Consider the following 27,341-nt stretch of genomic DNA (forward strand, 5'->3'; position numbering starts at 1 on the left):
TCGATCCCTGGGTCAGGAAGATCCCCTGGAGGAGGGCGTGGCAACCCGCTCCAGTATTCTTGCCTGGAGAATCCCATGGACAGAGGAGCCTGGCGGGCTACGGTCTATGGGGTCACACAGAGTTGGACATGACTGAAGCCACTTGGCATGAGCATGCATGCACAGGACTATTATTAACTATTTTCTCAAGACATAATCCACACTACTGGCAAAACCACCATTAATGATGTTTACAGATCCATATATTAAGTCATCTTGATAATTTCAATTTTGGGGGATCCAATTCATTATCAGGTATGAGGAAATAGTCACTTTCTCTTTGTATTGTTGCTAAAGGGACCCCATTAAGAGTAACTGGACCTCTGCTATTGTATTTTTGTAGGTTTGTGAATTTGCATGTTGCAAACATTATCTTCAATTTAAAGTTCAGGTGGAACTCCATTTTGTGAGGGTTAGTTTAGTTTAAACTAGATAATGTCATCTATGAAGCTACCTTTGGAGAGCAGAGAAAGGAGAAAGGGTGGCTGTCAGCACCATTGTTTTGTAGAACGTCCTCACCTCCCAGGGGCATCTCATGTCCCTCCCATGAACTCGACCTCTGACACACAGACAGAATGAAGTCACCGTTTTTCTACTTTCTGCTTTCTTGGATCATGTCCTGCCCCCTTGGAATGTATACCAAGCACTTGGAGGCCACTCAGACTTGGCAGCCAGTTCTCTAGACCATTCTGGCTACATGATAGCCCCACCAGCTGACTGTGTTGAACAGCTGCTGATTTCCTGGAGTGCAGGTTTGTTTTTTTCTAATGTTCCCCACATAGAAGCATTTCAATGTACATCTGACAGTTTGCTACAATCTGCTCTTCTTAGTCACTTTTTGACTGCAATTTGGTGTTCAGAAAATATCACCTGATGTATAAATTGAAAACAAATTTCATGGCTTTAAAAAGATATTTTTATAGAACTAAACATACTTACACATCACTCTGTGTGTGTGTGTGTGTGTGTGTGTGTGTGTGTGTGTGTGCAGCTGGTTGGTTGAACGAGGGGAGCATAAGGAGAAAGAGAAATTCTTTTTTAACCAGAGTTTTAGGGTCCAGTTTCATGAAAAAGAAAACACAAGTTTTGTACATTGATGATTAATATGACATCAAAGCATCTTTTTTTGTTAAAAAAGGAACTCTTGTGTTTAATTCTATATATAAGAACTAAAGATCATCATTTTAGTGGAAGGGTATCATTCTATACTTTATCCTTCTCTGTCTTTTATAGAACAAGCATTCTTAGTACCTTCTGTGCCATAAACCCTTAGCTGTCTGGTGAGAACAGTAACCAGTGAATCAGTGAAATTGCTCAGTCATGTCCAACTCTTTGTGACCCCATGGACTGTAGCCTACCAGCTCCTCCATCTGTGGAATTTTCCAGGTAAGAGTACTGGAATAGGTTGCCATTTCCTTCTCCAGGGGATCTTCCCGACCCAGGGATCGAACCCAGGTCTCCCGCATTACAGGCAGACGTCTTTACCATCTGAGCCAGCAGGGAAGCCCTACAATAGCCCATAAAGGTTTAAATTAAAATAAGTGCAATCTCAAAGGATACCAATTATATTGAAATACTAAATTCAAATATAAAAAATCAAATGTATGAGATATTAACACATATGTCTATTTACTAACATATTAAATAACAAAATCTGGTAGCAGGTCTATTGTGATTTCAAATAACATGGAGCATAAACTATGCTTTGAGATATCCACAGTAGCTAAAATGTGATTAGAAACTGTGATTTCTACTGTTGACATCACTCATGATACTAACAATTCACTACCTATATTCATAGTTGAAAAAACTGCTAAATTTTTTCAGAAGTAGCAATTTATGGATATAGAGATGCAACTTTGTCTTATCCAATTTCATATAGCCCCGAATCCCATTCAGGTCAGAAACTCGGGTTCTAAATGAGGTTCCCAGGGCCCATCTCACTGTTACTGACAAGGGAGGTGCTTGTGGGTGCAACATGCTTTCCAGAAGGTGTCAGACTTGCATTTCTGAAGACTGAAATCCAGCCGCTGCTATAATCTCCCCAAAGTCTCCTAACTCAATTTTTAAGGCAGATAATCCACCAGGGTGAATCACTGAAAATTAAGTTTAAAAAATGCTAATTTCAAAGAGAAACAAAGAGCTTCAAGGAAACAAATTTTACAAGTACTAAGAAAGTGCTGTCTGAATTAAGAAATTTTATTCCCTTCTCCCTCCACCCCCAAAACCTGAAGAAACAGGGAATTATTTTCCTGTCTTTTCAGTATGAAGACAGGATTCACGTTGTCAGCAAGGATCAGACATCATGAAATTTCTGAAAATACATCATAGTCTACTTTTGTTTGAAGAGGGATAATTTATATCCTCACAGAGAAGTCCATCAAGAGGAGGATTAGAGAACAGAAGAGACACTAAAGATCAGCCCACAGTGGAGGCTTCTGCGTACAAAGCAAGGATTAGGCATGACTCTACCTTTCATTTGAGTTGTACCCTTAGAATTCTTCACATTCTCCAAGAAAACAAAGAATATGTTGGAAACCTAGTGTATCGAGTAAAAGATGTTTCCTGGAGAAGTCATTGTTCATACAGGGACAGTATGGGCTTCTCACACAAATAGGTTTAATTGTTCAGTGGAATTTCTGATATAATTGATCCACCAAAATAGATAGGTTCTAACTGAGTTTATTGAGTTTGGAGGAATTTCCCTCTGATTTTCATATATAATTTCTGGTTGATCTTCATTAATGTGCCCTCTGGATATGGTCTGCATCATTTTTCTCTTATCATCTGCTTTCCCGGAAAAGACTAATGTCAACTTCTCCAAGAAACATGCTTTTGTTAATGAAATATTAGCAGAAATGACATATGTAAATTTCAAACAGAAGTTTTAATAGCCACCAAGTAGCTCTGCCACCTCTTTTTAGCTGTTTTCTGCCTCAAGAATATTATATCTGAGATCAGAAAGGCTACTTAAGTTTGTATTACAGAAAAAAAAAAAACCACGAGGAAAAGAGGCAAACCTACAGCAGCTAAAGTAGTATGAGTACAGAAAAAGCCTTTATTGTTTTAAGTTATTGATATTTGGAGGCTGGTTGTTATGCAACAAAACTCAGTGAAACCTGGCTGTTGTTACCTCTCTTTAATTTTCAATTTTCTCTGTCTTTCCTGGTTCAGCTAATTATGGATCCATAAGCAAATAAAAGGGGCTTCCCTGGTGGCTCAAATGATAAGGAATCAGCCTGCAATGCAAGAGACGTGGGTTTGATCCCTGGGTTGGGAAGATCCCCTGGAGAAGGAAATGACAACCCACTCCAGTATTTTTACCTGGAGAATTCCACAGACAGAGGAGCCTGGCAGGCTATAGTCCATGGGGTCACAAACAGTCACAACTGAGCAACTAATACTTCCCTCTTTCCCAAATAAAAAATATAAGTTTACTGTGGGTGCTTCTATCTAATGACCACTCCTAAAATAATTAAGAAAGAAGGCAAAATCTTACCTCTCTCTGTCTTCAGTCTTTCTCTTCCTTCTCTTCCTTCTTATCCTTCTTCTTCACTAAATCCCGTCTGTCAGTGTCTGATTGCTTGAAGAAACTTCTTAGATTCTTGCCAAAGGTAACATAACTACTATGTTTGGGTGTAAGTTGCTGGTTCCCAGGAAAGGCTTCTGGGTCTCTGGGACAGATTCATCAGACTTGTTCTTTTTTCTGGAGGAATAAGCATGGAACATAGAGATGAACTTTATGACACAACGTTACATTGACTATATGTTGTAGATTTTCATCTCAGCTCACTGACCCAGTGGTATACATAAATATCAAAGTTTTCCTTCTAAAAACATGCATCTTAAGAAAATGCATGGTTCTACTTATACAAAGTACAAAATAGGCAAACAGAGCTACCCTGTGAAGTCAGAACAGTATTTATCTTTTGGGGGGAAATGGAGTAGTGGCTAGAATAGAGTGAGGATTTGAGGTGGTAGTGTTCTCCTTCTTGTCCTGGATGGAGAGATGAGTGCTCACTTTATGATCATTCTTCTATGTTTTGTATATTTTTCTATTTATGTAGGACACTTGACAATAAAAAAGTTTAAAATTGCAGTCACTGTAACCATAGCCTATAGGAAACACAGAGGAAATTAAGAGCTTGAGAATCAACAAACTAACTTAGAAGGACGGTTTTGCTGTGTAACAGAGAAAAACATTTCCTTATTCATCCAACCTGGCTTTCCTGGGCTAGGAACCAAATGCAATTTAATTTAGCTCTTTTTTTTTTTCTCCTATGAGTGTTTTTTTTTTTTATTTTGGCAGGTTTGTTTTTTTTTTAAACAATGTATCAAGGGAAAATGATATTAATTAGAAGTCTACAAATAGGTAATTATATATTACAATAGGTAATTTATATATATTACACTAGGTAATTATAGAATTGGTTAGGTATATAAGTGATTAACTATCTGTAATAAGAAGGATGAAGTAGAGTGCTGGGGATATTATGCATTATCTTTGTTGTGCTGTCTATTATCAACCAACAGAGGGGAAACACTTTTTATCGTATGTAACTTTCCAATCTAGATGAGAAAAACAACCAATAATTAACTCATTCAATAGGCAGCAATTCCAATTTCAGAGACAAAGCCCATCAGTGAGCAAAAACCTTAGTTCCCCACTTGCTTCTAGCTGTTCCCTCCTTGGCTGTCAGAAGTCATGCAGCCCTGGGCAGAATCTCTGACTCTGCAGGGCTCGCTTTGATCTGCTTTGATCTTCTTCTGTCTCTCTTTTCACACAAACCTGTTTAAACACAGCTTCAGACACATTTCAGAGCCTTCGGCAGGGACACACTTCCCTCTACAGCTATTCAGAAACTGAGAGTTGACCCTCAGGATTTTCCTCGGTATGAACTCAACCACCTCTGAGCTCTTTGGCCAGATTCGCATGGCTCCTGGAATTCTATTCATATGACCCAGATAGCTGGCCTTGGGGGCTCTGATGGTTAGAGGAGATGAAGGAGATAAAGAGCATAGAGGGGTAGGATTCTGCTTCCCACCTCCCAAGTCAGCCAAGGACATATTGCCCAAGCTCTTGTCCCCATTAACCAAAATTTTCTAAAATAAAGCAAAATAACAGATATAACTTTGATTTTAAATGAATTCAACTTGGCTCGTGGCAGCCCATAAGAAAAGCTATATTTGCTAAATAGTTTGCAAAGGAAAACTATATTTAGCTCCCTTGTAGCTAGATATGGCCCTATGACTAATTTCTGGCCAGTGGGATGAGAGTGATTACAAATGCAAATTACAGACCAAACCCTCAAAGGAGAGAGAGGTAACACTCCTTGCCTCTGTCCTCTTGCTTTCACCCTGCTGATCTGATTGGAATGTGGATGTAACTTGAACCAGACACGGGAAACAGCCTGTGAAGGGCAAAACAACAAGATAAAAGGAGTCTGGGTTCTTGTCAACTTGGCAAAGCAGTGCTGCCTTACCAGCTCTGACTTTGTTATGAGAAAAATTAATTTCTTTTTTTTAAGGGTGAATTGACTTCTTTAAAAAATTTTTTATTTATTTATTTTGGGCTTCACTGGGTCTTCATGGCTGCACGTGGGCTTTCTAGCTGCGGTGAGTGAGGGCTACTCTTTGTTTCTTCTCTTTGCAGTGATTTCTCTTGTTGTGGAGCATGGGCTTTAGGGTCTGGGCTCAGAAGTTGTGGCACACCGGCTTCACTGCCCTGAGGCATGTACACGCTTCCCAGACCAGGGATCGAACCCGTGTACCCTGCATTGGCAGGCAGATTCTTAACCACTGGACCACCAGCGAAGTCCGAGAAAAATTAATTTTTATCTTGTATTAGCCCTTGTTATTTTCAGTCTCAGAAACATGAAGCCAAGCCTATACCTTAGCTGGTGCAGAGGTCATCTAGCCCAGCAGTTGTCAACAGAGGAGGTTCTTCAGGGAACATGTGCAAATGTCTGGGGACATTTCTCATTGTCTCACTTGGGGGTGCTGAGGTTGCTGTTGGCTTCTAGTGAGTATAGATCAAGGCTGTTGTTACACACCCATGACGTACAGGACAGCTCCCTCCCCCAAGAGAACACTGTGCAGCCAAAAATGTCAGTGGTGCTGAGGCTGATAAGCCACAAAGCATTTCAGTTAATAGTGAGAGAATCTAAGACAGAATTAGTAGTGAGTGAGACACCATGATTCCACACAGACTATACAACGAGGGCAACCACCTAGCTCTCCTGATACTCAGGTCATGCTTTAATACCTTTAATTATATCACTTACCAATCCCAATCCAGATTCATTTTATTCTTTCTCTTCCATTTATTTAACGAGAGGATGGAAGGGGAGACATAATCCTTAAAGGATTAAGGAAAAGTCACACCCTTCTTCTACCTTGAATCAACAATATATTATCACCAAACTTTGTCAAGTGTCTATTTGGTATAGACCCCTAGGTTGGATGCCAGTTTTATGCAAAAAGAGAAGACTGGCAATGCAATAGACACATGGCAATACCCAAAGAGGGGCCTCTGCACTATGCCGGTGGAGATGGAGAGGAGAGACAGAACTTGGTGGCCTCCGGTGGGCAGAGGATAGTGCCCAGGTCTTCCAGCCCTGGGGACCTCCACCTAGCTGTAGTGGGTTTTGAACATCAGTCTTCACCCAGGGTGTACAATGAGCACAAGCTCCGCCCCTGGGAGTTTGCAATGGACATTTGTTATGTGGGGCTCCTCCTTCTTAGGGTAGCAGCCATCTGATTTTTCCTTTGCCAAACTGCTCTGCTCCTATTCCACAGAATCCTGGCAGGGCTCCAATCATTGTACCCTTATTGTGTATATTCTGGTTGTCCCTCCAAATCCTTTCTCCACCCAGCTCTGTGTCCTAGAAACCTAGCTGAGTGGAAACTTGTAGCTGAACAGAGCTTAGGCCACAACAATGCTTCCTTTAAAAAAAAAAAAAAAAAAAGATTTCTTTCTTTTTATTTTTGACTGTGCTGGGTCTTCCTCGCTGGTCTAGGGCTACCTCCAGCTGTGGGGGGGTGGGGTTACTCTTCCTAGTGGCACTCAGGCTTCTCATTGCAGTGGCTTCTCTTGTTGCAGAGCATGGACTCTAGCTGCACGGGTTTCCGTAGTTATCGGCACATGGGCTGATAAGTTGTGACTGTGGACTCCCAAGCACTGGCTTATTAGTCATGGCACATAGGCTTAGCTGCTCCGTGGCATGCAGGATCCTCTCGGACCAGGAATCGAACCCATGTACCCAGCATTGCAAGGCAGATTCTTAACCACTAGACCACCAGGGAAGCCCCAAAACAATGCTTCTAATGCCCTTCTTTCTAACAAGAAAAGTGTCCCTGCCTTGCCCATCCTCAATCTCTCTCAGACACAAGAGCTGAGCTGATAAACTCTCATTGAAATGCTAAGAGAAGATACTCTGATGAGCAGGGGAGAAAAAAAACACACACACACACACAACAAAAGACCCTAACATCCAGTTTGAAAATCCAGATCCAAATCTTGATTATTTCAGAGTCACTGAATCTCTCTGAGCTTCAGTCTTTTTCTCTGGCAATTTGAAATAAATGTAGCTCCAGGAAATGGATCTAGAAGGGGAGAGATTTGAAGTTCCTGACTGGTGATGGGTAGATGAATTTTTTTCCCTTTGGTGGTGAGGGGAGGTCTGGGAAAGTCCTACAAAGGTTAATATGCAGGTCCCCTGACCATTCTAGACCACAGGCATTTCCTGTCATGTAGCCGATGAGCCTGACAGGACTGAGGGAAGCACGGATACCGGTGGTACAGACAGGGTCTGGAGCGCCCCCTGGAGGCCATTCTTCTGCAGAGCCCACCTGGTCCTGTCACGCGCCCCTAACTCTGGGAAGGACCTGACTGAATGTGCTTCCTGAGAGTCCCCCCTGTGGGACCCCTGCAAAGCTGGCCCTGGGAAGCCCCCTTTCCCTCTGCCAGGAAAGCTTCCAGCCTCCCTTCCAACTGCAGAGAGGCATGTCACAAGAGCAATGATGCTTCCAGAAGCTGGGGGAGCAGAGCGTCTGCCGACGTGATCACCTTTGGCATTGCTGTAAATGCAAAGACTGAGTGAAAAGGTCCAGAAGATGCTCCATGAAGTAATTGCCTGGAGAGAAAAGCAGGAGGTTTTCAGACACTTCAAGTATCCCCCAGATATCAAAACAGAGGCACCAGCAAGGCAAGCAGGCGTCTTCCTCTGTCTTCCTTTGGTCACTCTTCCTCTTTAGCCAAATTTCTCCATAGTTCTACCTTAGACTGGCCTGTAAGCTGACCCTGGACAGGCCAGCCACCTGGGTCCAGAATGTGTTATCTCTCCATTCTCGGCCCCACCCCCACACCTGGGGTTTAGCTGCCATCCTCCTCTGGGTCTGCCTTCTCCCAGAAGGAAGGCAGATGGTCTGGGAGACATGTCCATCCTTTTATGCACATTTGTTTTGACATTTAAGTTCTGCAATGTTTGTTTTAACAGTGCTGCTTCATGAATAGAATTTAAGTGTGCCGTACTGGCGTTTCTGTTTCCCAAACCGGGCTCCCGAAGGGCCCATGCTGTTTCTTAATTTGCAGGTCATGACTAGAGTGGGTAACCCCTCTATTTCTGCTCTTTGTGAGGTTGACGGTACAGTGTTAGTCCGAAAGCCAGACTTGGTAATTAGCTTTGTGATTTGGGGAACAGTGCTTCTTTTCTCTGTGCCTGAATTTCCTCATCTAACATTTTTAAAAGGGGTTTTCTCAAGTACTGTTTTAGGTCCCTTGCTGCTCTAAGGGATTACACTTCTAACTTTCTTCACAAACTTTCAAATGATCTGGATTAATAGTTCCTTTGTTTGTACAAGTCAGTATATATTCTAATTAACTATTTCATTAATAAGCACCACTAATAATGTCTTTGCAAGGGAACTATTAATAGATCAGACTGGGAGTAAGGCCATGCAGAGCAGGGCATTGGTTATACAATAAACAAGCCAGGAGGGGGCCCTCTGGTGACTTCAGAGAAAGCTGGAAAATGCAGCTGGAAGGAAAACATTGTGACATAGCACTGCAGAGGGTTTACAAAGAGGCAACACACACACACACCTGGAGACAGCTCTTCTCCATGTATAACCTATTGCATAGCCAACAAAACAAGCGGTGGAAATTTCCAGCACAACTGACAAGCGGTTTTCAGTTGTTAACTCCCTGCTTCCTGAATTTTGCAGAGATTCATGACATCTGCAGGCTATGTATACACTTTGCTTTAGAAATTGTAAATTTTCCATGTCTTCTTGTCAGCTCAGTACTCTAGTTGTTTCATGTTGGAAAACTTCCTAATATTTAAGTTCAACTATTCATTTGTTATCGAGACTATGATGAGATAATTGGACAGCCTTTTTAAAAATAACATTTTAAGAACACTAATGATTAGTGTGCATGTTCAATCATGCCCGATTTTTCATGACCTCATCGACTACAGCCCTACAGGCTCCTCTTTCCATGGGATTTTTCATGCAAGAATACGAGAGTGGTTTGCCATTTTTCCTTCCAGGGGATCTTCTCGTCCCAGGGATTGAAACCGAGTCCCCTGTGCCTCCTGCATTGGCAGGCAGATTCTTTATCATTGAGCCACCTGGGAAGGCCATAATGATTAGGACCAAATAACAAATAAAAAGTCTGTCATGTGGTTCTTTGTATTGGTATCAGTTTGGAAATGAGAACATTTATTTTTAAACCAGTGAACAGATTTGGACGAAACACTTATTCAGGCTACTTTCCCAGTGGGAATGAAGGTTCACTGAAATTTCATTAAAGGCTTTTCAATTTCCCTCCTTCCAAGCAAATAGCACCTTGGAGGTGGAAGTGGTCTGAGCCCTGGTTCAAAGAACTTCTGGCTTCAGCTGCTACGGTCAAAGCTTCCTAACCAGAAACAGATGACAGTGACAGTCACTCCAATAAAAACTCTTAAAAATGGTCATGACTGAGTGTTCATTGTTTGCTTTATAAGATAGACACTATTATTTCCATCTTGTTTTACATTTGGGGAAATGATTTTAAAGAGGTCAAGTATTGTCCTTTGATAGATGAATGGATAAAGAGGATGTGGTGCATATACACAATGGAATATTACTCAGCCATAAAAATGAAAAATATTGGGTCATTTGTAGAGGCATGGATAGACCTAGTGTCAGTCATACAGAGTGAAGTAAGTCAGAAAGAGCAAAAACAAATACTGTAAGTGAATACATATATGTGGAATCTAGAAAAATGGTAGAGATGAACTTATTTGCAGGGCAGTTGTAGACAATGAATGTGTGGGCACGGCACAGGAGAGTGGGATCAGTCGGGAAATTGGGATTGACATATATACACTACCACAGACAGAGAGCTCATGGGAACCTGCCATATAGCACAGGGAGCTCAGCCCAGCGCTCTGTGATGACCTAGAGGGGGTAGGATCGTGGGGGGTGGGTATAGGAGGGAGAGGAAATAGATGTTAATATAGCTGATTCACTTTATTTAACAGCAGGAACTAACGCCACATTGTAAAGCAACAATAACCGAATGGGAAGTAAATAAATAAATAGGTCAAGTAGCTTGCCTGCGGAGAAGGAATGGCAACCCACTCCAGTACTCTTGCCTGGAGAATCCCATGGACGGAGGAGCCTGGTAAGCTACAGTCCATGGGGTCGCTAAGAGTCAGACATGACTGAGTGACTTCACTTTCACTTCTCACTTTCATGCATTGGAGAAGGAAATGGCAACCCACTCCAGTATTCTTGCCTGGAAAATCCCAGGGACAGAGAAGCCTGTTGGGCTGCCATCTATGGGGTCGCACAGAGTCGGACACGACTGATGTGACTTAGCAGCAGCAGTAGCAGCTTGCCTGAGGTCACATAGCTAACAAAAGCAGAATCTGGATTGAATGCAGGTCATGCTATGTCCAGAGATTGAATTCTTAACCATCCTGCTTCACTGTTCATGTGGAAAGCTTTTTTTCTGCACCTATCTTCAGCACTAACCTTTTCCCCAATACCCTGTACCACCCAATTAATCTTCGGGTGAGGATGTAACCACACAATTCCATGCTGTTTCGTAAATATTTATTGAGATTTTACTATTTTCTATGTACCATACTAAGTTATGCCACAGAGATTATGGAGATAAATGGCCAAGGTCACAAAATTTATAGTCCTATGGTGGGGAAACTCAGCTTGCCTGGAGGTTCAGTGGTGCAGTATCCTCCTAATGCAGGATATGTGGGTTCGATCCCTGGGTTAGGACGATCCCCTGGAGAAGGGAATGGCAGTATTCTTGCCTGGGAAATCCCATGCACAGAGGAGCCTGGCAGGCTATAGTCCATGGGGTCACAAAAGAGTTGGACATGACTTAGCGACTAAACAACATAGTGGGGAAAACATATGTATAATTATAGCTGGAATTACAGTGATAAGCAGAACGTGATAGTATTATAGAGAAAGCAAGTATTATAGAGGAAAGGAAGAAATACTTTTAAATTGGAAATCTGTGTTGTTTTCAGGGGATGCTTGAACTGGATATTAAAGGATGGGGGGACTTTACAAATTAGGGGCTGCACGGATAGGGTATTGGAGGGAGAAGAAATAGCAGGAGAAAGTGAAGCTAGGACACAGCTAGTTTCCCGGCCTAAGTTGGGACATCCCTCTTTGTATGACTCTCCCAGGTAGGTAAATGAGGCAGGAACCACAGAGCTATTGTGGGTGCTGGGATTCCCCATCCACAAGAGAAAATACGATGATTACACAGTAAAATTCCAGGCTGTTGTAAAAGAACTATGAACTTCCCCAAAAAAGGTGTCATTAGTATGATGGAGCTCAAGACAAGTTTCCTCTTCTTATCAAGAGCTACCATAGACACCGCCCCTGTATGAGGCAGCCAAAACCACGTGACCCCATGGACTATAGCTTGCCAGGCTCTGCTGTGCATAGAATTATCCAGGCAAGAATGCTGGAGTGGTCTCCTCAAGGGGATCTTCCCAACCCAGGGATCAAACTCAGGTCTCCTGCATTGCAGGCAGATTCTGTACCATCTCTGAGCCATCACCTTGGTGCCCAGCAATGCACAGACTGACCCAGGGCAAACAAGCTGAAAGTCTTCAGGACACACCTATATGGTGTACCAGGTGCAGCTGGTATGATGTTATCTTGGCAATTATTCTGATTGGTACAGTCCAGGACATTTATTGTTCAGTCACTCAGTCGTGCCAACTCTTCGCAACCCATGGACTGCAGAACGCCAGGCTTCCCTGTCCTTCACTGTCCCCTGGAGTTTGCTCAAATTCATGTCCATTGAGCTGGTGATGCCACCCAACCATCTCATCCTCTGTTGCCCCCTTCTCCTCCTGTCTGCAATCTTTCCTAGTATCAAGGGTCTTTTCTAATGAGTTGGCTCTTCACATCAGGTGACCAAAGTATTAGAGCTTCAGCTTCAGCATCAGTCCCTCCAATGAATATTCAGGATTGGTTTCCTTTAGGATTGACTGGTTTGATCTCCTTGCAGTCCAATGGACTCTCAAGATCTTCTCCAACACCACAGTTTGAAAATATCAATTCTTCGGCACTTAGTCTTCTTTACATTCCAGCTTTCACATCCATACATGACTACTGGAAAAGCCATGTGTGCTGTGTTTAGTTGCTCAGTGGTGTCCGACTCTTTGTGACCCCATGGACTGTAGCCTGCCAGGCTCTGCTGTCCATGGGCATTCTTCAGGCAAGAATACTAGGGTGGGTTGCCATGCCCTCTTCCAGGGGATCTTCCCAACCCAGGGATCGAATCCACGTCTCACATATTGCAGGTGGATTCTTTACTGTCTGAGCCACCAGGAAAAAACATAGCTCTGACTATATGAACCTTTGTCAGCAAAGTGATCTTTCTGCTTTTTAATACACTGTCTAGGTTTGTCATACCTTTCCTTCCAATGAGAAAATGTCTTTTAATTCCATCTCTGCAGCTGTCATCCACAGTGATTTTGGAGCCCAAGAAAATAAAGTCTGTCACTGTTTCCATTTTTTCTCCTTCTATAGAATAGAATACAATAGAATGGAAAAGACTAGAGAGCTCTTTAAGAAAATTGGAGATAACAAGGGAACATTTCATGCAGATGGGCATAATAAAAGACAGAAATAGTATGGACCTAACAGAAGCACAGATATTAGGAAGAGGTGGCAAGAATACACAGAACTATACAAACAAGGTTTTAATAACCCAGATAGCCACAATGGTGTGATCACTCACCTAGAGCCAGACATCCTGGAACGTGAAGCCCAGGACATAGGGATTTTTAAATACTTTTGAAAAAGAGCATCCCCTTTTAAGAGGATCACAATATCTTGAAGCAAGGAAACTTGGTATGATTACATTTGTTTATTAGTAGTAGTTTGTTATATATATATATTTATATATTTGTGCTTAAGTTGACTGCTTTATAAACTCCATATTGTTAATTCCATTAATGGGTATTTTGCTTTTGCAAATAATCCTTTTTATCATTAGAGAGTCCCTTGTGGGGAAGAACAGGAATTGTGTTTGTTTGTATGTTCCTTTAAGAAGTCTGGAATAATTCACAGGAACATAAAAGCTGTTATCTGATGGGGTGTAGGGAAAGGTTAGTGTAGAGTGGAAACCATGGAGATGGCAGTGTGTGACATTTTATGGATCATCTTTTATATTTGTTTATATTGTTATTTTTTTACCCATAGCTCTGAGAAAAATTAGCAAATAAGCTGATAAAATTATTTCAAATAACTATATTTTTAAAAATGCATAGACAATCTCCAGAAAGAGGACCCTGAAGAAACTTATCATAGAAATAACCCCCAGGGAGGAAATAGTGGCCATGGCAGGAAAATGAAGGATGCTCACTTTTCAGTTTATCACCTATTGAATATTTTTAATATTGTGCTATGTGCATGAGTTATTTGTTCATAAATAAATAAATGGAAAAGTAACATAAGCTTGAACTAGAATGACCCTTCTGATGACTCCAGTGAGAGGTTTGGAGTAGAAAGACCAAGCAGGGAGCAATGTGGACCTTCTGTTCCTCATTCCGGAACATCCTCCCCTGGTCTAGAGAGTTGGTTCCTCCTCTGAAGGCTGATGCCCAAATCCCCATGATTTGAGTTTCACTTATTTTAGAAATAGGTTCCTTCCTGTTTTTCTATGAAGGATTACATATTAAGGTTTTGGTGACCACATCTACCGCTGCAAGCATGTCAATGTCACCATGGGAAATTCCAAGGAGAAACAGAAATAACAGCAAGGACCCTTGACCCCCAACTGAGGGGTGTGTGTGTATGTGTGTGTGTGTATGTTGTTTGTTTTCGAAGAGAAGAAGATGTCTTTGGACTGCATTATATTCTCTTGCCTCTCAATTTTCTATATTTCCCTCCACTCCCACAAGAATATATCCAAGCATCGTGTGGAATAGTTTACCAGATCCTCTGCAGGATAGGGTTTCAGGCAGGATGGAAGGAACAGAAACCCTCCAGGCCCCTGGGTGAACAAGGGACCATTTAGAGAGACAAAGTACAAAAGGGGGAGGATGTGCCTTGGGCCAGATCAATGTACTGTTCTGAGAAAAGGGAGAACAGGGCACACCCACTTCTTTGGGCAGTAATGCAGGGAGAACCTGAGTGTGCACTGGGTGGGCAGGAAATTGGGTGAAGTGGAGCTGTTATATTGGCAGGTGGGATACAGTGTGAAGGAATGGTACATACAGAGCACATCTCCTGTACACAAGCTCCTGGGCCCTGGAGGAAGGAAGAGGCTGCCAAAGAATTAGTGATGATCAAAGTGGCCCTGGAATATCCTTCATGCCCAAGAGGAAGTTGACATAAACTTCAGTATCTAATAATACAATGTATGTTTTTCTCAAATACCGGATGGCCTTATTTATAAGTCCAGGAGCTGATGAATTTAATTAGAAAGAGTGACTTCTTCTAAAGGTTCAGACTTCTTAACTGGCAGAGGAGTGCTTACCTTTAACAAAATGTGCTGGGCTTCTCTTTAAATGACTTAGTTTTACACCAGGGAATGATGAGCAGAAATGTAAAAACAAGTCTAGGTTGAGTGATCTGAATTATTTCCTGAAAAGTATGGACTGAAAAGTCTTATGGCTGTAAAACAGTTTCCAACTTCACTTTTGTGCATACGCGTGGTCTTGTGATTTCTCCTTGTATGGCTGAATCAATCAGCAAATATGAAAATGCAGCCGTCACCTGGTGACTCAACATGACCAAGAAGCTCTGAAGGTCTTCTGTTTCCTTCTAAATCAAGCGAGCTGCCGTTCCTTGTTTGTGGTGTCTTCTATAACACCATCCTGAATTTACCACACCTTCTTTCCATGGCGCCACGGAATGCAACTCCTGCTTCAGTCTTGGTCTCCCCAGCCTCCTGAAAGCACACTTTTTCTGTCTCCCACCCGCAGCCTCTTTTTGCTTCTGACCCACTCAGTTCCTTCCTTCAAGAGCCAAGCTCAGTCTTAATTTCTATGAAGATTGACTTAAGCAGTGGAGCCATTATTGGTCTCTCTTCTGAATAGCACTCATGAGACTAAATCTGTGGCACTTGTGGGACTAAGCTGTGACTACTAGGATTTTGAAATGTCAGTGTAGACAGGTGAGTAGGTCTGTTTGCATGAACTGAAAAGGTATTGCCCAAGATAACAGGTTTGGGGCCGCTGGTAAAGATACATTCAAGTTCGAGTGGAGAAAGGCTGGCCAAACACTGGGTTGCAGAAGGAAGGAACAATGCTGGCTACGTCATAACACCTACCTTTCGCATTTGTCTTCTGCCCCAGCTTCACCTCTAGAGCTCAGGGCTGAGTCTTCCGGAAGAGTGGCTACAAGTAAAGAGATGCTTTGTTGAAAACGTATTAGGACAATGGGGCATGAGTGACTTTCTTTGTTATTCCATTAATATAGAGTGTAAAACAAAAGGTGAAGAGAGGCATTTGGGTCAAGATTCTCATTTAACATCCCAGTGCTGTGGCATTTTGAGGACTCGTAGCCATCCTATCAATTCTTTAGGGAGATTTGGTGAAAAGTTGTAGCAGAGTCCATAAGGGAGGGTTGCTAGAAAAAATACAGGGTACCCAGTTAAGTATGAACTACAGAAGCACAAGCTGGAATCAAGATTGCTGGGAGAAATATCAATAACCTCAGATATGCAGATGACACCACCCTTATGGCAGAAAGTGAAGAGGAACTAAAAAGCCTCTTGATGAAAGTGAAAGAGGAGAGTGAAAAAGTTGGCTTAAAGCTCAACATTCAGAAAACTAAGATCATGGCATCTGGTCCCATCACCTCATGGGAAATAGATGGGGAGACAGTGGAAAGAGTGTCAGACTTTATTTTTTGGGCTCCAAAATCACCGCGGATGGTGACTGCAGCCATGAAATTAAAAAACGCTTACTCCTTGGAAGGAACGTTATGACCAACCTAGACAACATATTAAAAAGCAGAGACATTACTTTGCCAACAAAGGTCCGTCTGGTCAAGGCTATGGTTTTTCCAGTGGTCATGTATGGATGTGAGAGTTGGACTGTGAAGAAAGCTGAGTGCCAAAAAATTGATGCTTTTGAACTGTGGTGTTGGAGAAGACTCTTGAGAGTCCCTTGGACTGCAAGGAGATCCAACCAGTCCATCCTAAAGGAGATCAGTCCTGGGTGTTCATTGGAAGGACTGATGCTGAAGCTGAAACTCCAATACTTTGGCCACCTCATGCGAAGAGTTGACTCGTTGGGGAAGACCCTGATGCTGGGAAAGATTGGGGGCAGGAGGAGAAGGGGACGACAGAGGATGAGATGGCTAGATGGCATCACCAACTAGATGGGCATGAGTTTGAGTAAACTCCGGGAGTTGGTGATGGACAGGGAAGCCTGGCGTGCTGCGATTCATGGGGTCGCAAAGAGTCGGACACGACTGAGCAACTGAACTGAACAGATAAACAAGTAACTTTTTAGTATATCTCCTGCAACATATGGAGTGTAATTATAGTAAAAATTTGTTGTTTACCAAGCTCAGTTTTAACTGGCTATCCTATGTTCCTATTTGGTAAATGTAACAACCCTACCATAAGGGACAATGATGGCTGAAAGAGGCTAAAATGTCAGTGGGGTTAAACAGTGCCCAGAGGAGGGATCCAGATGTGATAATCAGGCATTTGGCAGGCTTCCCTTTCTAAATGAAAAGACGAAGCATTGAGAAGAGAAAACCTTTTGACGCTTCCACTTGCTTCCTATCTCTGAATCACTCATGATGTCTGGGATAATGGCAGCCATCTAGAGGTCATGGGCTCTGAGTAAGAGGATGGAAAGCCAAAAAATACTAAGGATGGTGAAGCAAAAGGTCAGGAAGAGCCTGGGCCCTTTAGGACATTCTTGAGCACCAACCAGGGAGGTTCATCCTCCCTTGAGACACACTGCACAGGGTCGATTCAAAACCTGAATATCATTCAGGTTCTATTAGAAAGGAGTTTTATGACTGGGAGAAAAAGATGGTACTGCTGGATAGATTGCTAGGTGTTTGTTGGGGTTGGTGCAGTAGGCTACAAGGAAGCACTGCGGTCCTTGAACGTGAAAGAACACAAGGACAGAGACATTTTAGGGAAAATCATTAGTCAGTAGCCTGTGTATATGCTTAGTCACTCAGTCATGCCCTTCTCTGCAACCCCATGGACTGTAGCCCCCCAGGTTCCTCCGTCCATGGGGATTCTCCAGGCAAAAATACTGGAGTGGGCTGCCATGCCCTCCTCCAGAGGATCTTTCTTACCTAGGGAATGAGCCCAGGTCTCCCACATTGCAGGTGATTCTTTACTGTCTGAGCCACCATAAAGATCCTGGAGGCACTGAAGACAGTTAGGAAGCTTTTAAAGTGATTAAGGAATGGATTATGGTTGGGGTAAGGAATCAGGAGGGAAAGAAGTGAATCCTAAAAGTAGTTCAACTGAAGAACTGACAGAAGGAAAGAGAAATACCTACTCTGTGCTAAGTACTTAACACACACTGCCCCATGTAGGTTTTTTTTTTTTTTTTTGGACCGCTTTAAATTCAAGCCCATTAAACTTAATTTATGTTGTCTATACAATAAAAATAATCAGCAATTTTGAAAATTCATCACAAATCTGAGATATTTGTTTAGTCTTTGTGAATTATATTGTTATACTCACCATCTGATGGGGGAGACCAACCTGTAACATGTAGTGATATTAAAGAGGGCTTGCCCTTTAGGGCTTGCCAGGTTGCCCTAGTGGTAAAAAATCTATCTGCCAATGCAAGAGACATAAGAGATGAGAGTTTGATCCCTGGGTTGGGAAAATCCCCTGGAGGAGGGCATGGCAACCCACTCCAGTATTCTCTCTTGGAGAATCCCATGGACAGAGGAGACTGACAGGCTATAGTCCATTAGGTCACACAGCGTTGGACATGACTAAAGCAATTGAGCAAGCACATGTTTCTAATACAGGTGTATGTAAGAAACTACTGGGGTCCCCAGGAAAGAGGCACAGGTCCAAAGAAGGTCTTGAAAAATGAGTGGAATTTTAAAAGATAGGAAAATGAAGGGACAATATTCCAGAGAGATGGATGGCCTGTGCTGAGACACTTCTTTGGCAAAATCTGTGTATATGGTGTCTTCCAAAGAATTCTTCAGTACAAATGAGTTCCTCTAAGTGGTAAGATATTTACAGGCCAGGGTAGGGGGGTTTTTTGATATCCTTACGTAATAGCGTGCCATTACTTGCCAATTGGTACTTTTACTTATTTTATCATTATTTTTTTTGACCAATTGGTAACTTTAGAAAAATTACAGCATAGCCAGAAGTGGGAACATCTCCAGAGACTCTTGCTGGAAATAATGATCTGTGATGTGGTGAAGTGAGAAGGTGGAGGAGTGCTGAAGTTCTTCCCACTTTCCTCAACTCTCCACCCTTCCCAGGATCCTCCAGGGCCACCTGACTCTCCTACCAGCTCCGGCCCTGCCTGTTCTCCTGTCCACGAGAGGAGCAACATATATTCTGAGCATAAAGATCTGGGCAGTATCCTCTACATCCCTCATCTATTAATATTTGCTCTTGAGGCCGACCTTGCAGTCTCCTCCACGCCCCTTCCTGAATATTACAGGCTGTGCTTCCCATGACTCTCTGTGGCTGTGGCTTTCTGATATTTGATCTGGAGTCTCTAGGACACAACAGCAGAAACCTCTTGCCCAAATGTTCTGGTGCTCAGGATTACTGTTTGTTTGCTTGCTTGTTTTGTCCTCCCCCACCTTGGAGAAAACCAGGAGTCCTCAGATAACCCTAATGTCAGGGAGGGTTGCAGGAGGGGAGGGCTGGATGCAGTCCCCTTACTCAACTGGTCAGCCCCTTGTTCTACGGCATCCGGGGCAGATAAGGAGGCTGTCACACCCTCTTCTTTTACAATCTGTTCAGAAAGTTAGCAAATGTTTTCACGTTTCTACTGACGCTGCTGCCACTTCAAACTTATTCTTCAAAGCATCACAAGTGATACCATTCTCTTCATAGTACTCTTCCTTCAAATAATTTGTAAGAAATGTGCCCAAGTGGGACAGGAGTAGGAGTCAGGAGGGCTGGGGGTCTGAAGACCTGACTTTTGGTGCAGATCCTGTCTCTATTCACCCAGTCTGTGCCTTCAAACAAGACACCGCTTCTCTGAGCCTCAGTTTCCCCACTTGTTAAAGAAGTGCAGCAGAGTGTGTTTCCTCTTCCTTAGCACCATCTCTAGGAGAACTAGATTAGGCTCCTTGCATCCCAGTAATATTGAATGTACACCATGCGATGGCGGTGCATCGTCACTGGGCAGCAGGACAATACAGCTAACAGCACAGACTCTGGAGCCAGTGTGCCCCTTTCCTCCTCTGGAAACTGAGGATAATGGTGCAGTTCAAAAGCTCTGAAATCCCCAAAGCCCAGAAGTCTACAGTTTTTCTTAATTTATTTATTTTTAATTGAAGGATAATTGCTTTACAGTATTGTGTTCAGTTCAGTTCAGTTGCTCAGTCGTGTCTGACTCTTTGAGACCCCATGGACTTCAGCATGCCAGGCCTCCCTGTCTATCACCAGTATTGTGTTCAGTTCAGTTCAGTTGCTCAGTCGTGTCCGACTCTTTGCGACCCCATGAATCGCAGCACTCCAGGCCTCCCTGTCCATCACAAACACCCGGAGTTTACTCAAACACATGTCTATCGAGTTGGTGATGCCATCAAGCCATCTCATCCTCTGTCGTCCCCTTCTCCTCCTGCCCCCAATCCTTCCCAGCATCAGGGCCTTTTCCAATGAGTCAACTCTTTGCATCAGGTGGTCAAAGTATTGGAGTTTCAGCTTCAGCATCAGTCCTTCCAATGAACACCCAGGACTGATCTCCTTTAGGATGGACTGGTTGGATCTTCTTGCAGTCCAAGGGACTCTCAAGAGTCTTCTCCAATACCACAGTTCAAAAGCATCAATTCTTCGGTGCTCAGCTTTCTTCACAGTCCAACTCTCACATCCATACATGACCACTGGAAAAACCATAGCCTTGACCAGACGGACCTTTGTTGGCAAAGTAATGTCTCTGCTTTTTAATATGCTATCTAGGTTGGTCATAACTTTCCTTCCAAGGAATAAGCATCTTTTAATTTCATGGCTGCAATCACCATGTATTGTGTTGGTTTCCACCAAACATCAACGTGAATCAGCCATAGGTATACATATGTCCCCTCCCACGTCCCTCCCCATCACCCCTCTCTACACCTAGAATTTTTTCATGAATTGGTGGCAAGATTGACATGATGGTTTTTATGGTCTTTGTCTAGTCCACTTGCTGCAAAAATGTCAATATATGTGTTTACTGGGTGCTGTCCCAAATCCCATAATATTATATAATTTTGCAGTATATGCACCATACTATTTTTTTAAGATATGAAAAATTCTGAACCAAAAACCCATTTAGCCTCAAGAAATGTGGGTACAGAATTGCAGCCATTGGTAGGGAACTCATGGGGCTGCTGTGATGAATAAGTGAATTGATTCAGGTAAAGCTCTAAGCACAGTGCCTGGTCCATAGTAAATGCTCTAATATGGTAATCGGTGTTAGCTGCCAGTATTCTTCCCTCTGTTAACTGCAGCCAGGAGCATTCTTGGACAATATCCATCACTTCTCTTAATCTGTTTCCCTATTTCATACCTGGAACTATTAATGTGTAAAATTCTTCCGTTTCAACCACTCCACATTCGACTTTCCTGAAACCGTTGCTTTCCCAGCTCTCTGCCAAAATGCTCTCCTGGTTTAGAACACAGAATTGCTCCCTGTAGCTACCTCACATCCCCTCCCTCAGCCTTCTCCATAGTTAGTTAGATGGTTTGACTATAGGTGAAAGGAGGCTGGGAGAGACCTCTGGGAAGTGTCCACCAGCTGGCCTCAGACGCCTAGCTCACCCCGACGTGCTTACCATGGGCTGTGTGGCTGGAACCCAACGCGTGTGGGTGCAGCTCTGCCCCTTTAGAGAGGTTATGTCTATCTTTTTGGACCTCTGTTTCTCTTGGATAAAGTTAATGATGGCTACATGCCTTTCAGGTCCTTTAAGTCCTATCCCCTGTTATCTTTGGGTGCCGGGAAAACACATCCGTGCCCCTTCAGTAGCCAGATGATGTGAAAGGGAGCATGAAAGCTTTATTCCTGCTCTAAGTATCAGCCTCAAGATGGGTCAGATGCAAGGCTGTGGGAACCTTGTGACCACAGGAAAGGACACTCCCCCCCCCCCAACTTTCTGGGTACTGACACTGATCGGATTATAGGAACAGACTCTGGGTCATCCCTGGACAAGTTCAGAGATGAACTGGACAATCTCAAGTTGAAGGAGGTCTAGCCTGTGCCTGGGGGGCTGTAGGCAAGGATGCCACCCATTGATTAAAGGCAGGGGCCAGGTGTCATAGAGATCAGCATTGGAAAACTGCTCAATAGACAGACGGATCCTGCTAGCGGTGAGGGGGGCTGATAACAAAGCAAGAGAGGGACTTCAGGGGGTGGAAAGGGTTCAGGGCGGGGCTCTAGCTCAGGGTAAGGACTACAGTGTGAGAGAGGATGAGTGAGGAGAGAGGAGGCAAGATGGAAGCCTGGTGCTATGGACTGGGTCACCTAAAGGTGGGAGGAAGCACCATGGCTCTCAAATCCTTGGGCCCCCAGGCTTCTCCCTGCAGCCCCCAATGCTGCCATGCTCTGGTGGAACCCTACTAAATGCCAGCCTTGTCTCCCTTTTTTTCATTAGGCAAAAGGACCCCACTATTTCAGAAACATTGTTATAGACCAATAACAACAATACCCCCAGAGTCCCTGGTATATTCGGTGACTTGTGAGCAGAAATCCCTGGAGGAGCTGTGGGAAAACTTGTGAAAGGGGGAAATTCCACTGGCATATGCCTCTGCCCTTCATCCTTCCCCCTTTTCTTCTGCCTGAAACTCAGGAAGCTGAAAGGGAAGCAGACTCTAGTGAGCGTGAAGGACAAAGCCACAAACTAAGCCCTGGTGGGGCTGAGAGCCAAAAGAAGCCCAAGACCCTGATGGTACTGGAAGCCACAGGACCGGTCCTGAGTGGTCCTGCAGCCTCCCATTGTGAGAGAGGAAGAAACTTGTTTACATGGGCTTCTGTTTCATGCAGACAAACCCGGTTCTAACAGGCACAGTCTCTGCCTTGCTGGACTGTTGTGAGGATTAGATGAGACACCTTAGGAGTCACGAGGGTTAAGATAAACCCACAGATAAAGCTGATCACCCAGAATCCTGCTTTTGGACCCTGTCCTCACCTTCAACCCCTGTTGGTGGTGGAGACTTAAGCCACTGCTACACTTTCTGTCCCCAACTTGTTTAACTCCAGACTTGGTGGAGCAAGGGTGAATCTGGGACCACAGTGGAGGTGTGTCACTAAATCCAGCTGTGGGGAAGCAGTTTAGAAAAAACAGCAGAGGCCAGGTGCAGTGTGACATACACGGTGGCTTCTGCACTTCTAGAAAACATGTCTCTGTTTATGTCTTGTCTGTGGGAGGGGAGGGCTCAGGAGCCCCTTCCTCACATGCAGAGCATGCATGCATGCATGCATCATTCATTCACGCACCAAATTGTGTAAGGTACTATAGTATGTGCTGGAGACATGAGTGGATAAAACACAGTCCTTGACCTTAAACATCTGCTCCGCGTACCAATTTCTTTTTTTTTTTTTTTAGGAAAGGGGCCAAAAGATGAAGAATATATTTGGGTTAAATATGAGGGAATAGAAAGCTCTGAGTACTGAAATTGCTGTCATTTTGCATCCTCTGATTGATGCTGCAAGAACAATACACCCAGGTTTGAGGAGGTGGAGGTTATTTCCAACCTGGACTGACGTGGAAAGTTACTGGTATGCTCAGAAGTAAGCTTCCATAATTATGGGCTGAGGTCAGAGAAGCTATAGAGAGCTCATAATTTCTAGCATTTCCTGAAGCTGTGAGTAAACTACCACTTGACCCAGCTAAAATATGCTCTTTAAATGGAAAATATGCAGACGATGGAAAGTTTGTTATTTCTCAATGGGAAGCTGTTGGGTCTTCAGTGATACCTACTGAGCCACTCTCTGGACAGTGACTAAGAAAGTGCCAGCCCACCAATTTTCAAATAGTTGCTGCTTACTGGAAAGGTCTTGGGGTCTGCAGTATAGACCATGCTTCACAGCACAGGCTCTGGTGTAGGAAGACCTGACTTTGAATCCTAACTCAGCTTCTTACGGCTTGCAGGAAGCCTGGTAATTACTTGACATAACTGATTCTCAGATTCTTCACCAATAAAGAAGATCTAAGAATTTCTACTACATTAAGTTATTATGGAACTTCCCAAGTGGCGCTAGTGGTAAAGAACTCACCTGCCAATGCTAGAGACATAAGAGACAGGGGTTCAGTCCCTGGGTTGGGAAGATACCCTGGACTAGGGCATAACAACCCACCCCAGTATTCTTGCCTGGAGAATTCCTTGGACAGAGGAGCCTGGGGGCTACAGTCCATAGCATTGCAGAAAGTCAGACAGACTGAATTGATTGAGCACGTGTGCATGCAAGATTGTTATGAAGAGTAAAAACAAGATATTATACAAAAGATGGACAGTGCTTGGCACAGAGTTAGAACTCATGCCATGTCAACTGTGGGGGAAATGAAACTGGGAAGGGACGAGAGGAACTGGGAACTCTCTCCTCAAAGGATGATCTGGGCTGGAGCGTTTGTCCCCAAACAGACTTCCTTGTGCCATCTGTCTAGATGCAGCCCATCCTCAATCGACCCCAGAGCCAGTCTATGTTCTTCTGAATTCTGCCCCACTCACTTCAAGCTGATGGGAAATGTAGGGCTCTCCAGTTATTTACATGGAACGCTGCATTTCTGTGTTGCTGAGTTCATTGCTGAGTGCAGACAAGTGGGCCATTCTAGAGGGTCTGTGAAGTGAGCAGTTCCAATGCCCCATTGAATGAATGTGCGTTTTGAGGCCAGTTGAGGGTTTTCACAAAAGGCCTCCCTACAGACACTAGTTTCCTCATCTCTTCAATGGAGATGGGGTGGAATTAAACCAAAACATCAACATCTAGCATGATGACTGGGAAGAAGTAGGAGCTCAGCAAACATTTCTCTGTCCTTCCTATGATCTTGCCCTGATGTCATACTGTCCTAAACTGAAGAATTATTTTTGTCAAAGTGTTGGCAACACATGGCAGGAGAAATACAGAAAACCACAGGTAAGAACTAATATTTGCTTTGCAATTAGTTTATCAGGCCAGTCAAGTCATTTTTCTCAACCCTAGTGCACTTAGTATTATTGGGAGGAATGTAAGAAGTTACCAATGGCTAGTGTGTATCTCCTCCCCCAAGAGAGTCTGATGAATCAATAGCTCCTTGAAAGAATGAGCACCTCACTGGGTTTCAGTTTGTTCCTCTATAAACTGGAAACAGAAAGGCTGAGTAACTTACCACATGTTGCACAACTGAAGAAGGCCCCAGGTCCCTTGAAGTCTAGCCAGAGGTGTTCACCCCAGTGGATATCATCTTCTGTTAAAATTATGATAAATTTTGTCCATTATACATTACATGTCCATTATATATTACATACGACTTTTTGCATCAGTTTTGAGTTTAAAACATTGCATTAAAATATTATTTATCTCAATTACCAAGTTTCTTTGGCATTCTCTTATATTTTGCACTCAAGGCCACACACAGCCAAATGATGTAGAGTGTGTAAAAAAATCCTTCAGTCCATTTCACTTGTATGGGGATGGCATCTAGAAAGGGAAATGGACTGGGCATCCTGTCCTTTTGCTCGGAGGGTCATGCTATGCCTCACTACACTTTGGTGCTGTGTGTGCGGGAGTGGTGATGGCCAGTCACAAAGACAAAGATGAGCTGCTGGTTTGTGCAGAGCTGGATACCGGCCCAGTGAATTTCTGTGGCTTCACTATAAGAAATCCGTTGAGAGTAAATTTAAGACCGCTTAGATTCTGGCTGTGTCTCTTTAGCAGCTTAAGAGGCAGGTGAAACGCCTCTTGAAAGGAATATTCCTCACTTAACCTGCCACTGGCTTTCAGTTAAACTTTTGACTTTGGCTGGCTAGAAATTTTCAACCCATACTAATCTGAATTAGTAAATAAATGAGTGACAATCCCAGAGCCATGTCCTTAGACATCCTTAGGCTGAAAGATAACCAATTTGCCTGGAAGGAGAGCTGTGTTTATCAGGTCAGGAAACAAGTGAACAGTTTGCAAAAGGAACATTCTGATAAGGCGGAGCCCAAGATCCAGGTGAAAAGTCCTTCCTGAGATGGGGGACCAATACTTAAACGCTCTGCAGGTGGAGTCCTGTCTTTCTGACTTTATCTGTCTCAGGGAGCGTCTCCAGTCACCTCAAAGGTCAGGACTGAATTCTCAACAGTTTCTCTAAACATGACTTTCCTGTGATTTCAGTTCCCACTAGAACATACACTGTATAAGGACAAGGATTTTTTTTTTTTTTTTTTTTTGGCTGGTTTAGCTCCATGCTACACCCTCAGCAATTAGAATGGAGATTCACCTAAAAATAAGTGCTAACAACCATGTTGCCCTCCTGACTCCATCGCCAATACCTCCTGTTTCCTTTAGAGTAAACGTGGAAGCGCCTATGAGGCCTAGGGGCCTGCCCGATGTGCCCCCTGCTTCCTTCTCCAACTGTAGGCCCCACTGCCCTTTTTTCATTCACTGCTCCAAGCTCTGCCTGACCAGGCCTTCGCTAATGCTTTGTCCAGTGCATGGAACACACAACACACCCCCACACAACCACCTCACACACTTCTTTGAACTAGCTCCTTCTCAACTGTTGTGTCTTAGTGAAAAAGTCCTTTCTTCAAAGCAGATTTCCTCATCTATTCTTATCCACGGAGACCCTCTCCTCCTTTCCTCTGGTCATTTATGCTTATGTTTCCTTCAGAACACTTTTCTCAACTTGTAACTGAGTTTTCATTGTTCCCTTGTTTATTGTCTGTCTTTGTATTAGACCCCCAAATCCACAAAAGAGTGAATATAACTTTTGTTTATCCTAATATATGCATACTTCTCTGAAGCACCTTGACATCATGTAGGTACTTAACAAATTACTTGTTGAATGGACACAGGAATGAAGGAATGAATGAATGCCTTTGGTACACCCATCCTAGATTGAAGGATGAGAACGGCACTCTCAACCTCTTTCTGTCAGGTCTCTTCCCTCTAGGCACTCTCCTTCCTTGTCCCAGGGGCTAAACACTGGTTCTTGGCTGCTCATGTCCTTCAGATACCCCTGTCTCACCCTGACCATCCAGACCACGCTCCCCTGACATGCTAACAGCTGAAATGTTAGGAGGTGCTGTGCCTAATATTTAGCTGTTAACAGAAACACATCAACCTAAACACAGTGGGAATTAAAGGTGTGACAGACAGCTTATGGGGAAGAGATTTTGTAAGGACAGCAGTGGGCACTGACCCCTCAGATGCAGCCGCTGACCTGCTGGCTATGCAGGAGACAGATCCTGGCATAGTTATAATCAGTTAATCCAGGCTCATCCAGGATTTTTATGCTATTCTCTTGACCATTCTAAACATATACTGGCCAGATTGCACTGTTTTCCCATCTTAAACCGTAGAGAGAGAATTCCCTGGTTGTCCAGTTGTTAGGACTCACTGCCTTTAATGCCAAGGACCTGGGTTCAATCCTTGGTCAAGGAATTAAGATCTCACAAGTCATGAAGCAAGGTC

Source organism: Cervus canadensis, chromosome 16, assembly GCF_019320065.1.
Source record: "Cervus canadensis isolate Bull #8, Minnesota chromosome 16, ASM1932006v1, whole genome shotgun sequence".
In the NCBI taxonomy this organism is placed as follows: Eukaryota; Metazoa; Chordata; class Mammalia; order Artiodactyla; family Cervidae; genus Cervus; species Cervus canadensis.